Source organism: Tupaia chinensis, unplaced genomic scaffold, assembly GCF_000334495.1.
Source record: "Tupaia chinensis unplaced genomic scaffold, TupChi_1.0 Scaffold000235_1, whole genome shotgun sequence".
NCBI lineage: Eukaryota > Metazoa > Chordata > Mammalia > Scandentia > Tupaiidae > Tupaia > Tupaia belangeri.
The window spans coordinates 5,986,749-5,999,302 of record NW_006159713.1 but is presented as its reverse complement, the minus strand read 5'-3'; the positions used below and the strand labels follow the sequence as shown (position 1 = coordinate 5,999,302).

Below are 12,554 nucleotides of genomic sequence, written 5' to 3'. Positions count from 1 at the left end.
AGCCCAGTGTGAGTTTTAAGCTGGCCAGGACCAAGACTCAAACAGCAGTCGACTACATGTGAGTCCAGTGATGTAACCATTACACCATTTGCTGGTCCCGGAAGTAGTCTTTTTTTTTTTTTTTTAAAGAATTATTTATTTAATCTTATTTGTCATTGTTTCTTAATTTGACTAGAGAGAGAAAGTGAGAAAGTAAGCCTCCAGGTCCAGAACTTGAACCACAGTCAACCATATGAGAGTTCAGTACCCTAATCACCACATCACCTGCCAGCCCCTGCGTAAGTGTTTTATAGCCTAAGGCGTAAAACAAAAGAAATGTTTTTCTTTTCTTTTTTTTAGGTTTTTGCCATAGAGCACATATGCTCTCCAGAGAGAGAAAGACAGACATAGAGAGAGGGAAAGTGAGAGATCAACCCCCACCTCATCTCCAGGGGTACTGGCCACACAGTGATCCTTCTCCATTCTCCTCTTGGGATTTGAGGCACACACACACACACACACATCACACACGTACCTTGTATGAGTCTCAAGCCACCTAGTCCAGGACTCGAACTGCAGTCAGCCATGTGGGAGTTAGTGCCTTAACCATCATGCCACCTGCTGGCCTCAAGAAATGTTTACCAAAAAAATATGAAGACTTAGTTTCTTCAAATGGACACATACTGGGGTTTTCCCAGCAACTCCTGGGAGTCAGGGTACTTCTCAAATCTGTGTGCAGCCAGATCACAACACAGCTAGGGAGCTCCTTAGACTACAGTTCTGACTCAGTAGGTGTGTACTGCTAATGCTCCCAGGGACCCTCAGACCACACTCCGAGGAGCAGGGGACTGACTGCTGGATGGAGAAAGGCTTTGGCCTCAGACAGATCTGGGTGAATCTCACCGATGCCTCTCATACTGAGAACTCAGGGAATCGCTTCACTTCTTTGAGCCTCCTCTTCCTCGACTGTAAAGTAAGGCGATGAAGCCTGCCTTGTAGGTATTACAAGTCCAAGGTTACGTGTGCTGTGTCTGGCAGGTATTCAGAACCCTGCTGGTCATTTCGCTAAACGAGGAGGAACTGGAGTGTGCAACTGCAGTTCTCCCTTTGGTCAGTAGAGGGCTCCTTTGTATAACTTCTGCTTATGAACATGGGAAGCCTGCTTTTTTCCGTTCTCTTCGGTTCTGGCTGCTGGCTGTGCCGTCGGCGCCCTTTCCCCGTGCTCCCCGCCATGCCTCGGAAAATTGGGGAAATCAAAGACTTTCTGCTAACAACCTGACGGAAGGACGCCAAATCTGTCAAGATCAAGAAAAATAAAGATAACGTGAAATTTAAAGTTCAATGCAACAGATACCTTTACACTTTGGTCATCATGGACAAAGAGAAGGCAGAGAAGTTGAAGCAGTTCCTGCACCCGGGTTTGGCGGTGAAGGAGCTAAAATGAACCAGACACTGTTTGAACTACATTAAACATTTTTTAATTCTGAAAAAAAAAAAAAAAAGAAAAGAAAAGAAAATGGGAAGCCTGTGGCCTCAGAGACTCCAGGCTTCTGAGTTACTAGGGCTTCCAGGGACCCAGCTGCTGCTTAGTCCATCTGACATCTATACTGAGGCAGGGCCGCCTCTTAAGTTGTGGCCTCCAGTCTGGTGGCAGAATCAGTCCCCTCGATCACACAAACTCTGTAGGTACGTGTTCTAGATGTAACTATAGATTAGACGAACTCAGATCTGGTAATAATTCCTAGATATGATACAATGAAAAACTTAGAGTAGGTGAGGAAGAAGGCCAGAAACTAAGAAGGAAGACATCATGTCTAAATACAGCAAATGTCCTAGGTAAAAAAGGCACAAGATTCATTAATTTGATCACTCTTCCATTAAAAACAAAATGGGGTGGGGGGGCTGATAGTGGTGCAGTGGTAAAGCAGGGCTCCCTGCCAGGCTGACCCACATGGGAAGGCACCAGATTCCATCGAGGGAGCTTTCTCCCTGTCCCTTTCTCTCTCTCTCTGGAAAGCACACATGCCCTCAGGTAAATTAAAAAGAAAACAAAACAAAACAGCAATCCAAAGGGAACAGAATGAATGCAGAAAACAAAACATAACAAAACCTATAATTAATATTCTCAGAGAGGGTGGTGTGGTGGTTAAGGCAGCTGGATCCCACATGGCTGACTACGCAGTTTGAGTCCTGGGAGCATGCAGGTGAGTTTCCAAAGTCCTGAAAGAAGAATGGAGGAGGGGGGATGGTGGCATGGCCATCCCCCATGGGGGCAGTTCTTTCTCTTCCCTCCCCCTGGTCTCTCTCCAGAGAACACATGTACTCTCTAATGAATAAAAAAAAATCATAAAAATATTATCAGAGAATAAAAAAGATATTATCAGAAAAATAAAAAAGATCTTGCGATTAAAAAAAGAAAAAGGTGCTTTGAAAAATGAACAAAATTGGGCCAGTAAGTGGCACAAAAGATAATGCAGCTGGATCCCACATGGCCAGCTGCACAGTTGGAGTCTCAGACCTGGTGGTTCGAAAATCACACCCATCACACGTGTATACGAGCCCAGAACACTGAGAGGAAAGTGGAGGAGAAGGGATTATGGCATGGCCATCCTATCTGAGGAGTGATTTCTCACTTTCCCTCTTTGTCTCTCTGGCCAGCTCAGTGTCCTATAGTTTAAAAGAAAGAAAGAAAAATGGGCAAAATAAGCACTAGCACACAAAAATGCAGGTATAATAGCCAACTTTTTAAAAGATTTATTTTATTTAACTTTATTTGACTGGAGAGAGAGAGAGAGAGTGAGAATGTGGGAAAGCAAGCTGCCAGGTCCAGGACTCCAACCACACAGTCAGCCATGTGGGAGTCCAGTGCCCTTAACCATCATGCCATCTGCTGGCCCTAATAGCCAAATTAAAAAAAATTTATTTTTAATTAAAAAAAAAAGTTTAGAAGATAGTTAAGAAAATTTCCTCGAAAGCAGAACAAAAAGAAATGGGTAAGAAAGAAGAAAAGAACATGAGAATTTCAAAGTTCCAGAAGTAGAGAACAGAGAACATAAGCAAAATGTAAGAAGGTGAGGAGAGGACGAGGATGTTATCAAAGAAATAGTTCCAGAAAATTTCCTAGAACTGAAAAACATGAGTCTTGGAGTCAGCAGGTGCCATGGTGGGTAAGGTGCTGCCCTCTCGCCTAACTGATCATGGTTCAAGTCCTGGACCCTGTGGTTTGAAACTCAACCCGACCATGTGTGACTGCACGCCCCAGATCCCAGGAGAATAGAGGAGTGGTGTGGCTATCCCCACCCCAAAGGGAGGATGTTTTCCCACTTCCCCACTCTGTCTCTCTTTGCTGAGTGTACATGGCCTATGGTAAAACTTAAAAAAAAGAGAGAGAGAGAGAAATCATGAGTCTCCATATTTGGTACAGAAAAATCAAAATTTTAAAGCTGCACACTCGAAATAAAGAGATTGCAGAAGTTCTCTGATAGAGGGGCTGGCAGGTGGCATGGTGGTTAAAGGTGTTGGATTCCCACGTGGCTGACCACGGTTTCCATCCCAGTTCTGGCAGCTTGCTTTCTTACTTTCCCTCTCTCTGCCTGTCTTTCTCTGGTCAAATTTTTAAAATAATAATAAATATAATAAAATGAATCATTATTTTTAAAAAAAGTTCTCTGACAGGTATAGGCAATGGTTAGAGAGCTGCTTATTAACATCATTGCAAACTAGAAGACAATATACTGATTCCTCCATTTTATAAAAATTTTTTTAAAAAATTATCTATTTTAATTTTATTTATTCCTTCATTTTATTTTAATTTGATCAGAGAAAGACACACAGAGAGCGAGGGAAAGTAAGAAAGCAAGCCACCAGGTCTGGGATTTGAACCATGGTCAGCCACATGGGATTGCCCAGCACCTTAACCACCCCGCCACCTGCTGGTCCCGGATTCATCTATTTTTTAAAAATTTGCCTAAGAGCACATGAATAACTGGAGAGAGAAAGAGGGAGAAAGCAGGAAAGTCCCCCCTCCACGGCACGATCACGACACAATACCTTCTCCTCCATCTTTCTCTTTGAATTATGGGCACAAGCACACACATGTCTGGCATGTTTCTCAAACCACCAGGCCCAAGACTTGAATCACCTGGTTGGCCATGTGGGATCCAGCCACCCCAACCATCACACCACATGCCAGCTAACCATCTATGTATTTGAGAAAAAAAAAAAAAAATTTTTTTTGACTCAAAATATTGGGAGGTGCCGGCCTATAACCTGGTTTAAGGCAACTGGATTAAAAAATTAAAAATGTTTAATTCTTTTTTGTTTCATTTTTGTTTTTTAAGAACCCAGGTATCTTTTTTTTTCCCTAAAGAATTATTTATTTTATTTATTTTTTTATTCTCATTATTATTCTTTTCATTTGACCAGAGAGAGAGAGAGAGAGAGAGAGGGAAAGTGAGAAAGGAAGCCACCAGGTCCAGGACTCAAACCACGGTCAGCCATGTGAGAGTCCTGCACCTTAACCACCACACCACTTACTGGCTCCAATTCTCTTTTTTTGTTTGTTTCTGGAGAAGTTTTTGCTATAGGGCACGTGCACTAGCCAGAAAGACAGAGGGAGACAGAGAGGCAGAAAGTGAGAAATCACCCCCCAGAAGGAATGGCCACGCTGCAACCCCTTCTCCTCCATTCTCCTCTTGGGATCTTGGGCACACATACATGCACACACACTCGGTGTGGGTTTAAGCCACTAGGTCCAGGACTCAATTCGCAGTCGACTACATGGGAATCCAGTGACATGGCCATTACACCAACCACTGGTCCTACCGTTGTTGTTTTTTTTTTAAGAGAGATTTTTGCTATAAAGCATATGTGCTTGCTGGAGAGACAGAGACAAAAAGCAAGAAATCAGCCCCCACCCTGCCATGCTGTAGTCCCTTCTCCTCCATTCTCCTCTCATTTATTTGGGCACACATGCACACACACCTGGTGTGAATTTTAAGCCCCTTGGTCTGGGACTCAAACTGTGGTCGACTACATAGGAGTCCAGCAACTTAACCATTACACCAGCTGCTGGTCTCTGTTTTAAATTTTTATTTATTCATTCATTTATTTTAATTTGACCAGAGAGAGAGAGAGAGAAAGTGAGAAAGCAAGCCACCAGGTCCGGGACTCAAACTGTGGTTAGCCATGTGGGAGTATCCAGCACCCCAACCACCACCTGCTGGCCCCTCTGATTTTAATTCTTAATTTTAAAAAATACATATATGGTCAATTGATTTATTTTTTAATTGCATACACTCAAGACCATAAGAGAGAAAGAGATCCACAAACTAAAACACCCCTTAATGGGGCATGGTCACACTGCAATCCTTTTTCTCTATTCCTCCTTCCTGTCTATATTTTGTCCACATATGCACATGGGCTTGGCACGTTGTCAAACCATCAGGGGCAGGTTTCAAACCATAGTCAGCCATGTGGGATCCAGCTCCCTTACCTGCTGAGCTTCAGGGCCAACATGTGAAAATTATTTTCAACCTAGGTTTCAGTATGCAATTAAACCCTCAATCAAGTGTGAGCCAAAACAAAAATATTTCTAATAAGCAAAGGGTCAATACATTTGCATGCTATGTAGCCTTTTTTAGAAAGTCAGTGAAGGATATGCTTCAATAAGGCAGAGCTGTAAGTTAAGAAAGAGGAAGGCAAACCATCCAAAAACATCTCAGAAGAATGACCACACTGGTTCCAGAATGGCAGCTGAGAAGCTGGTCAACAAGTTGGCTAGTGTGTTCAGTCTGGAGAGCTACAGAAGGAAGTTCTCCAGAGAAAACAATAAAACTAAGAGGTTATTTAAAATAATTGACGATATATCTGTTAGAGCATTTGGTTAAGTACATAGATAAGTAAGTGAATGGAAAAATGTGGCAATTATTAACTACAGGAAAAACAAAGAGTTATACTAGAAAGGAAATGTAATCATAGTAAACTACTTAGTACAGTAGTGAACAGTATTTACATACTCATAATAATGTACATACTGCTTATTTAACTCCAGAGGTTGTATTATGGCATAACCTTATGAAAAGGGAGAGGGAAGGAGCTTCAGGTTGCAAGTGGAAGAAAGCTAAACAAATAATCACTTGCTGCTTTTCAAAGGGTATTTACTTATATACTTCATAAGTGAGAGAGAGAGAGATGGATAGGCAGAGAAAGAAAAATCAAGTACCCTCAACAGGGTACCATGCCACAATTTTCCATAATCTTTCCCAACCAGACAGGGTCATAGGCATATGCACACCTAGTGTGTGCATGTCAATCCAGGAACCAAACCTCAATCTTCCATATGGCCTTCAGTACTATAGACCGGCCCATTATTGCTGTGCCACTGCAACTGGGCCTATAATTATTGCTTTTAATTTTCTTTCTTTCTCTCTCTCTCTCTTTTTAGGTTTCTGCCATAGTGTGCATGCGCTCACCAGGAGGGAAGAGAGAGACAAGAGAGGGAAAGTGAGAAATCATCCCCCATCGGGGACAACCACATAAATCCCTTCTCTTCCATTCTCCTCTTGGGGTTCTGGGCACACATATATGCCCAGAGTGATTCTTAATCCTCCAGGTCCAGGACTCAAACTGCGTTTGGCCATCTGGGAGTCCAGTGCCTTAGCCACTATACTACCTGCTGGCCCCTTGCTTTTAATTTTTAAGTTGAGAAATAGCAGTATAAGGATATTATCTTAAAATAGGGCCAATAGCTGGTACAGTGGTTAAGGCAGGTGGATCCCACATGGCTAACTGTACAATTCAACTCTCAGACCCAGTAGCTTGTGAATCATGCAGGGTGTGTGTGTGTGTGTGTATGAGTCTGTGTGCCCACAATCTCAAGAGGAGAATGGAGGAGAAGGGATTGTGGCATGGCCATCCCTCCTGAAGGATGATTTCTCATTTTCTCTCTCTCTCTCTCTTAATCTATCTCTTGCACAAGCACACACACCATATGGCAAACTAAAGAAAAAAGAATCTAAGAAATAGAACTAAATAGAGGAAAGCAGAATTGGGAAAGGGGAAACCAACGGGTGGAGTGGTGGTTAAGGCACTCCCACATGGCCAACCATGCTTCGATTCCCAGACTTGGTGGTGACTTGCTTTCTCACTTTCCCCACCTCTCTCTCTGTGTGTGTTTCTCTCTGGTCATATTAAAATAAATGAATGAATAAATAAAATAAAATTTTAAAATAATTCTTTAAAAAAACAAAGAATTGGGAAAGAGGACTGCTGGTATTTGATATAAACTTTTTAATACCACTTGATTATTTTTAAAATTTATTTATTTATTTATTTGTTTGTTTGTTTATATTCATTTATTTTATTTTAATTTGACAAGAGAGAATGAAAACAAGCCACCAGGTCCAGGACTCGAACCATGGTCAGCCATGTGGAAGTATCCAGCACCTTAACCACCATGCCTCCTGCTGGTCCCCTCACTTGATTTTTTTAAAGTTATCTATTTCTTCTTTGAGCAAGAAAGAAAAAGAGCAGAACAGAGAGATGGCATCTCCAGCAGAGTCCCAACAATGTAGTGTTCCTCCAAACTTCAGCCAGGGCCAGGGCCTTGGGATATATATATATATATATTTTTTTTTTTTGAGAGGTTTTTGCTATAGCGGGCATGCGCTCACCCGAGACAGAGACAGAGACAGAAAGTGAGAACTCACCCTCTAGGGGAGATGGCCACATCTCAATCCCTTCTCCTCCGTTCTCCTCTCGGGATCCTGGGCACACACGCACATGCACCCAGCGTAAATTTAAGCCACTGGGTCCGGGACTTGAACCACAGTCGACTACATGGGAGTCCAGCGACATAGCCATTATGCTAACTGCTGGTCCCGGGATATAATTATTGAGATATAATTCACATGCCACACTATTTCAACCATTGAGAGAGTACAATACTTTTTTAGTATATTCATGGAGTTGTGTAACCACCACCACAATTTTATAACATCTTTACCCCTCTAAAAAGAAAGCTTGTAGCCACTAGCAGTCAGGCACATTTCCCTGCAACTCTCCCCTCCCTCTATTCCTAGGGAGGCTAGTTTCATTTCTGTCTCTAGGGACTTCCCTATTTTGGACAGCTCACATAAATGAAATCACAGACTAAGTGATCTTTTGTGATTGGCTTCTTTCACTTAGCATAATGTCTTCAGGGTCACCAATGTTGATGAATCTTTCTGTCACATCACACTGCCCAGGGGTCATACAGAGCTGCAGGCTTTGGAGGAAGAAGCCTGGGAATGGGAGGGACTAGAGGGCTTTTGCCTTAGGCTTAAGGCTGAAGTCCTCAGGGCCAGCAGATGGCATGTAGTGGTTGTGGTTAGACTCCCACATGGCCAACTGAGGTTCAAATCCCAGACCCGGTAACTTGAAAATCACCCTGGGCACGTGAGTGTGCGTGCGTGCCCAAGATCCTGAGAGGAGAATGGAGGAGAAGGGATTGCGGTGTGGCCATCGCCTGAGGGGTGATTTCTCACTTTATCTCTCACTGTCTTCCTCTGTCTCTCTCTACCCCCTGCCCCCCAACCCCCCCCTCCAAGCACATGTGCCCTAAGGCCAAAAAAAACACAAAAAACAAAAAAATCCTCTTACAAAACAAAACTGATGCCCTCCCCTTGTGCCAGTATAAGTTTTCCAGGATGACATATTTCTTCTCAGTACAAAAAAGATTAACGCCAAAGAGACTCCCAAGTGGTTACCCCCATCCACCCTCTATCCAGACTGCTATGGCTTCCCCTAATTCTCACATCCTCTCCTACAGAGACTCAAGGAGGTGAGCAAGGGTTCTTCCCAAGCAGTAAAACACTGGCTTTGGACTTCTGGGGTGGAGAACACCCTGTAGAGGCTGCCTTGGAATTTGACCTTTACATGATTGTGGAGAGGAGAAAGCCTGTACCATATAAATATTGATTTTTCATTATCACAGCCTTTGGCCCAGGATGAAAGAGATCCACCAGACTCAAGAAACCAGCCACCGGTAGAAGGAACCAGGTGGCCAAGGGGCCAAGCTCCCACATCATGGAATGATGGGCACGAGGAACCAGTGCACACAGTGGCAGGGTCTGAAATGGTCCCGGGGTGGAAGAGGCTATGGGCCACAGGGGTCAGAGTCTGATCCAGATTCAAATTCCAACTCGAGGCTAGTTTCTTCAACCCTCTAAACCTTGGGGGTTTTTGCCTGTAAAGAGGGTGGCAATAGAGTCACCCTCATAGGGTTGCAGTAGGACTGATTACAGGGAACCAGCAGTTAGTGTAATGGCTATGTCACTGGACTCCCACGTAGTCGACCGCGGTTCACGTCCCGGACCTGGTGGCTTAGAACTCACGCTGGGCACGTGTGCGTGTGTGCCCAAGATCCCGAGAGGAGAATGGAGGACTGATTACAACAAATTTGACATTAATAGAACATATCATACCTTAGTCATTATCATTCCTATATTACAGAAAAGGAAACTAAGGCACAGAGAGCTGAAATAACTTGTTCAGTTACACGTGGCAGAACAGGAATGGGAGTCAGGTAGGTGGTCTGAGGCCAGATCCATCTCTTAAGATCCTACACCTAAAGCACTTGGCAGTCAGAGGCCCCATAGGAAGCCCTCCCTTTTCTAGGGCTGTGGTTATGGTTGGAAGTCAAAACACTACTCTCAAACCGTAACAGGTGGCCCACCCGTTCCAGAAGATTCTTTGATAAAAGAGCATTAAAATATACATGTCCAGGGCCAACAGATAGCGTAATGGCTACATTGCAGGACTCCTATATAGTCGAGGCGGTTCGAGTCCCAGACCTAGTGGCTTAAACTCATGCCATGCGTGTGCATGCATGCCCAAGATCCAGGGGGAGAATAGAGGAGAAGGGATTGCAGTACGGCCACCCCACCTGGGGGGGGGAGTTATTTCTTGCTTTCTCTCTCTGTCTTTCTGGCAAGCATACACACCCTATAGCAAAAACCTCTCAAAAAGAAAAAAAAAAAAAATACATGCCTTTTTACCCAGTTCTTTAAACCACTTGCAGTATATCCTAAGAAAATGAAGATATGGACCAGCCCCAGGCCAGTGGTTAAGGCAGCTGGACCTCACATGGATGACCCCGCAGTTTGAGTCCCAGGCATGGCATGGGGACTCTGCTGGGGTGTCTCTGTCTCTGTCATGCAGCAAATAAATAAATGTTAAAATCAAGAGTTTTTAAAAAATCCTATGTTTAAAGACAAGAAAATACAATAAGAAGTAAACATTGTTGAAGAAGTTATGGGAGAGAATTTAAAATATTGACAGCTGAATGACAATAAAACACTATAAGTCAAAATCTTGGGGACATAACCAAAGCAGCACTGTAAGGAAAATGTACAGTCTTTGAGTAGGAAAAATAAAAACTCAGTTGCTCTTACTATACAGTCACAACACAGATCATTTCTGTGATCCCAAAATGTGTGGGATTTTTCCCCACCAGCAAGCAAACCATCATTTCTGCAGTAGACACCAGCTGGATGTCCTCTGATCCAGTTCAACGCCTATGCTATTTTTCCTGGAGATAGAATCAGAGCTATTGGTTGGGGCCCTGTCCCACGAGACTGTCCCCACTTCAGATATCAGATGCAAGTCTGGGCCTCTGGAATGTCTAACTGACCAGCTGCAAATTGTGGGTTCCACGACCTCCTGTTTAGGCTCCATTAATTTGCTAGAGCTGTTCACAGACCTCAGAGATACACTTCCTCGCATTCAGGAGATTATAAAGGATATTTAAAGGAAATAAACAAGCAACTAAATAAAGGGATACATAGGGAGGTCTGGAAAGATCTTGAGCACAGGGAGACCCTTGGGTGCAAACCCAGGACCCTTCCACGTGGGTCCAGTTGCATCACAGCCGTGTAACCTCCATGGCTCTCACCTCCGTATTGAAACAAATTTTTTTTTTAAGTTTTGCCTGACGACACATGTGCTCTGTGAAGACAGAGAGCAATAGAAAGAGAAAGGGAAAGCATGAAAGCACCCCCAGTGGGGGAGGAGCACATCACAACCCCTTTCCCACCTCTCTCTCCTTTTGGGATGCAGGCGTATGTGCATGGCCGGTGTTTTCTGTCTGTCTGTCTTTCTTTCTTTCTTTCTTTCTTTCTTCCTTCCTTCCTTCCTTCCTTCCTTCCTTCCTTCCTTCCTTCCTTCCTTCCCTCTCTCCCTCCCTCCCTCCTTTCTCTCTTTCTTTCTCTCTCTCTCTCTTTCTTTCTTTCTCTTTCTTCCTTCTTTCCTTCCTTCCTTTCTTCCTTTCTCTTTTTTATTTTTAAATTCTTTTTATAGTTTGCTATTGAGTGTGAGCACTTGCTGGAGAGAGACAGAGAGAGAGAGGGAGAGAGAGAAGGAAAGTGAGAAATCACCCCTCATCCCTCAGAGAGAGAAGGAAAGTGAAAAATCACCCCTCACCCCTCAGGGAGATGGCCACATCAGAATCCCATCTTCTCCATTCTCCTTCTGGGATTCTGGACATGCAAGAACATGTACTTGGTGTGATTTTCAAGCTGCCAGGACCAGGACTTGCACTGTGCAGTCAGCCTTGTGAGATCCACCTGCCATAACCAACAGGCTTCAGAGCCAGCCCTACCAGATTCTTTTATCAAGAGCAAAGTAATTCACAGAAGCAGTTCGACATCAGGGATGGAAGCACAAGTGCACCCCCAATAGAAGCCCCATATGTCACAGATGAAGAAACTTCAGCCTTGGGGCCGGCAGGTGGCATGGTGGTTTACAGTGTAGACTCCCACATGGCTGACTACAGTTCAAGTCCTGGACCTGGCAGCTTTCTCTTTCTCTCTCTCTCTTTCATGCATGCACACATTCCCTGTAACAAAATTTAAACATAACAAATAAATCTAAATAATTCTTTTTTTCTTTTTAAAAATAATTATTCTGTTTAAGTATGCACATATTTATTTATTTTAATTTTGACCAGAGATGGGGAGAGAGAGAGAAAGTGAAAAAGCAAGCCACCAGGTCTAGGACTCGAATTATAGTCCTGGAAATCCAGCCCCCTCACCCACCACCCTACCTGCCAGTCCCCAAACTAAATAATTCTTTTTTAAAAAAAAAGACACTGAGGCCCTGTGAGGAAAAAGAACTTGCTCAAGGTCATAAAGTAAGTCGACTGCAGCGCTAAACTAGAACCCAGAGCTGGGAACTCAAAGACCACTCCGTACCATGCACTCTCAAAGTGTACTTATCCAGTCGGGGAAAGAAAAGAGTTTTAACTCATCCCTTCATATCATACATACAGAGTAAGTCCATGTGGATTTGAATTGCAATCAAATTATGATTAACAGACACATATTGATTTAATCATAAAAAGTGAATGGTAAAGTTTATGGATGATAACAAGATCACTCTTGGCCTTAAGGTAGGCAAATATTTCTTAAGTAAGAAAAAGCACTAACCATAAGGAAAAGAATGATAAATTAAGCTATTAGGCTGATCACCGGGGCTGGCGGGTAGCATGGTAGTTAAGGGCGCTGCACTCCCACATGGCCAGCTGTGGTTTGAGTCTC

At 43.5% G+C, this 12,554-nt stretch overlaps 1 pseudogene; it reads left to right on the top strand.

Annotated features, from left to right (window-relative positions):
- The first annotated feature begins 585 nt into the window (after positions 1 to 585).
- Positions 586 to 1,424, top strand: LOC102476722 (60S ribosomal protein L38 pseudogene; annotated as a pseudogene).
- Positions 1,425 to 12,554: the final 11,130 nt, after the last annotated feature.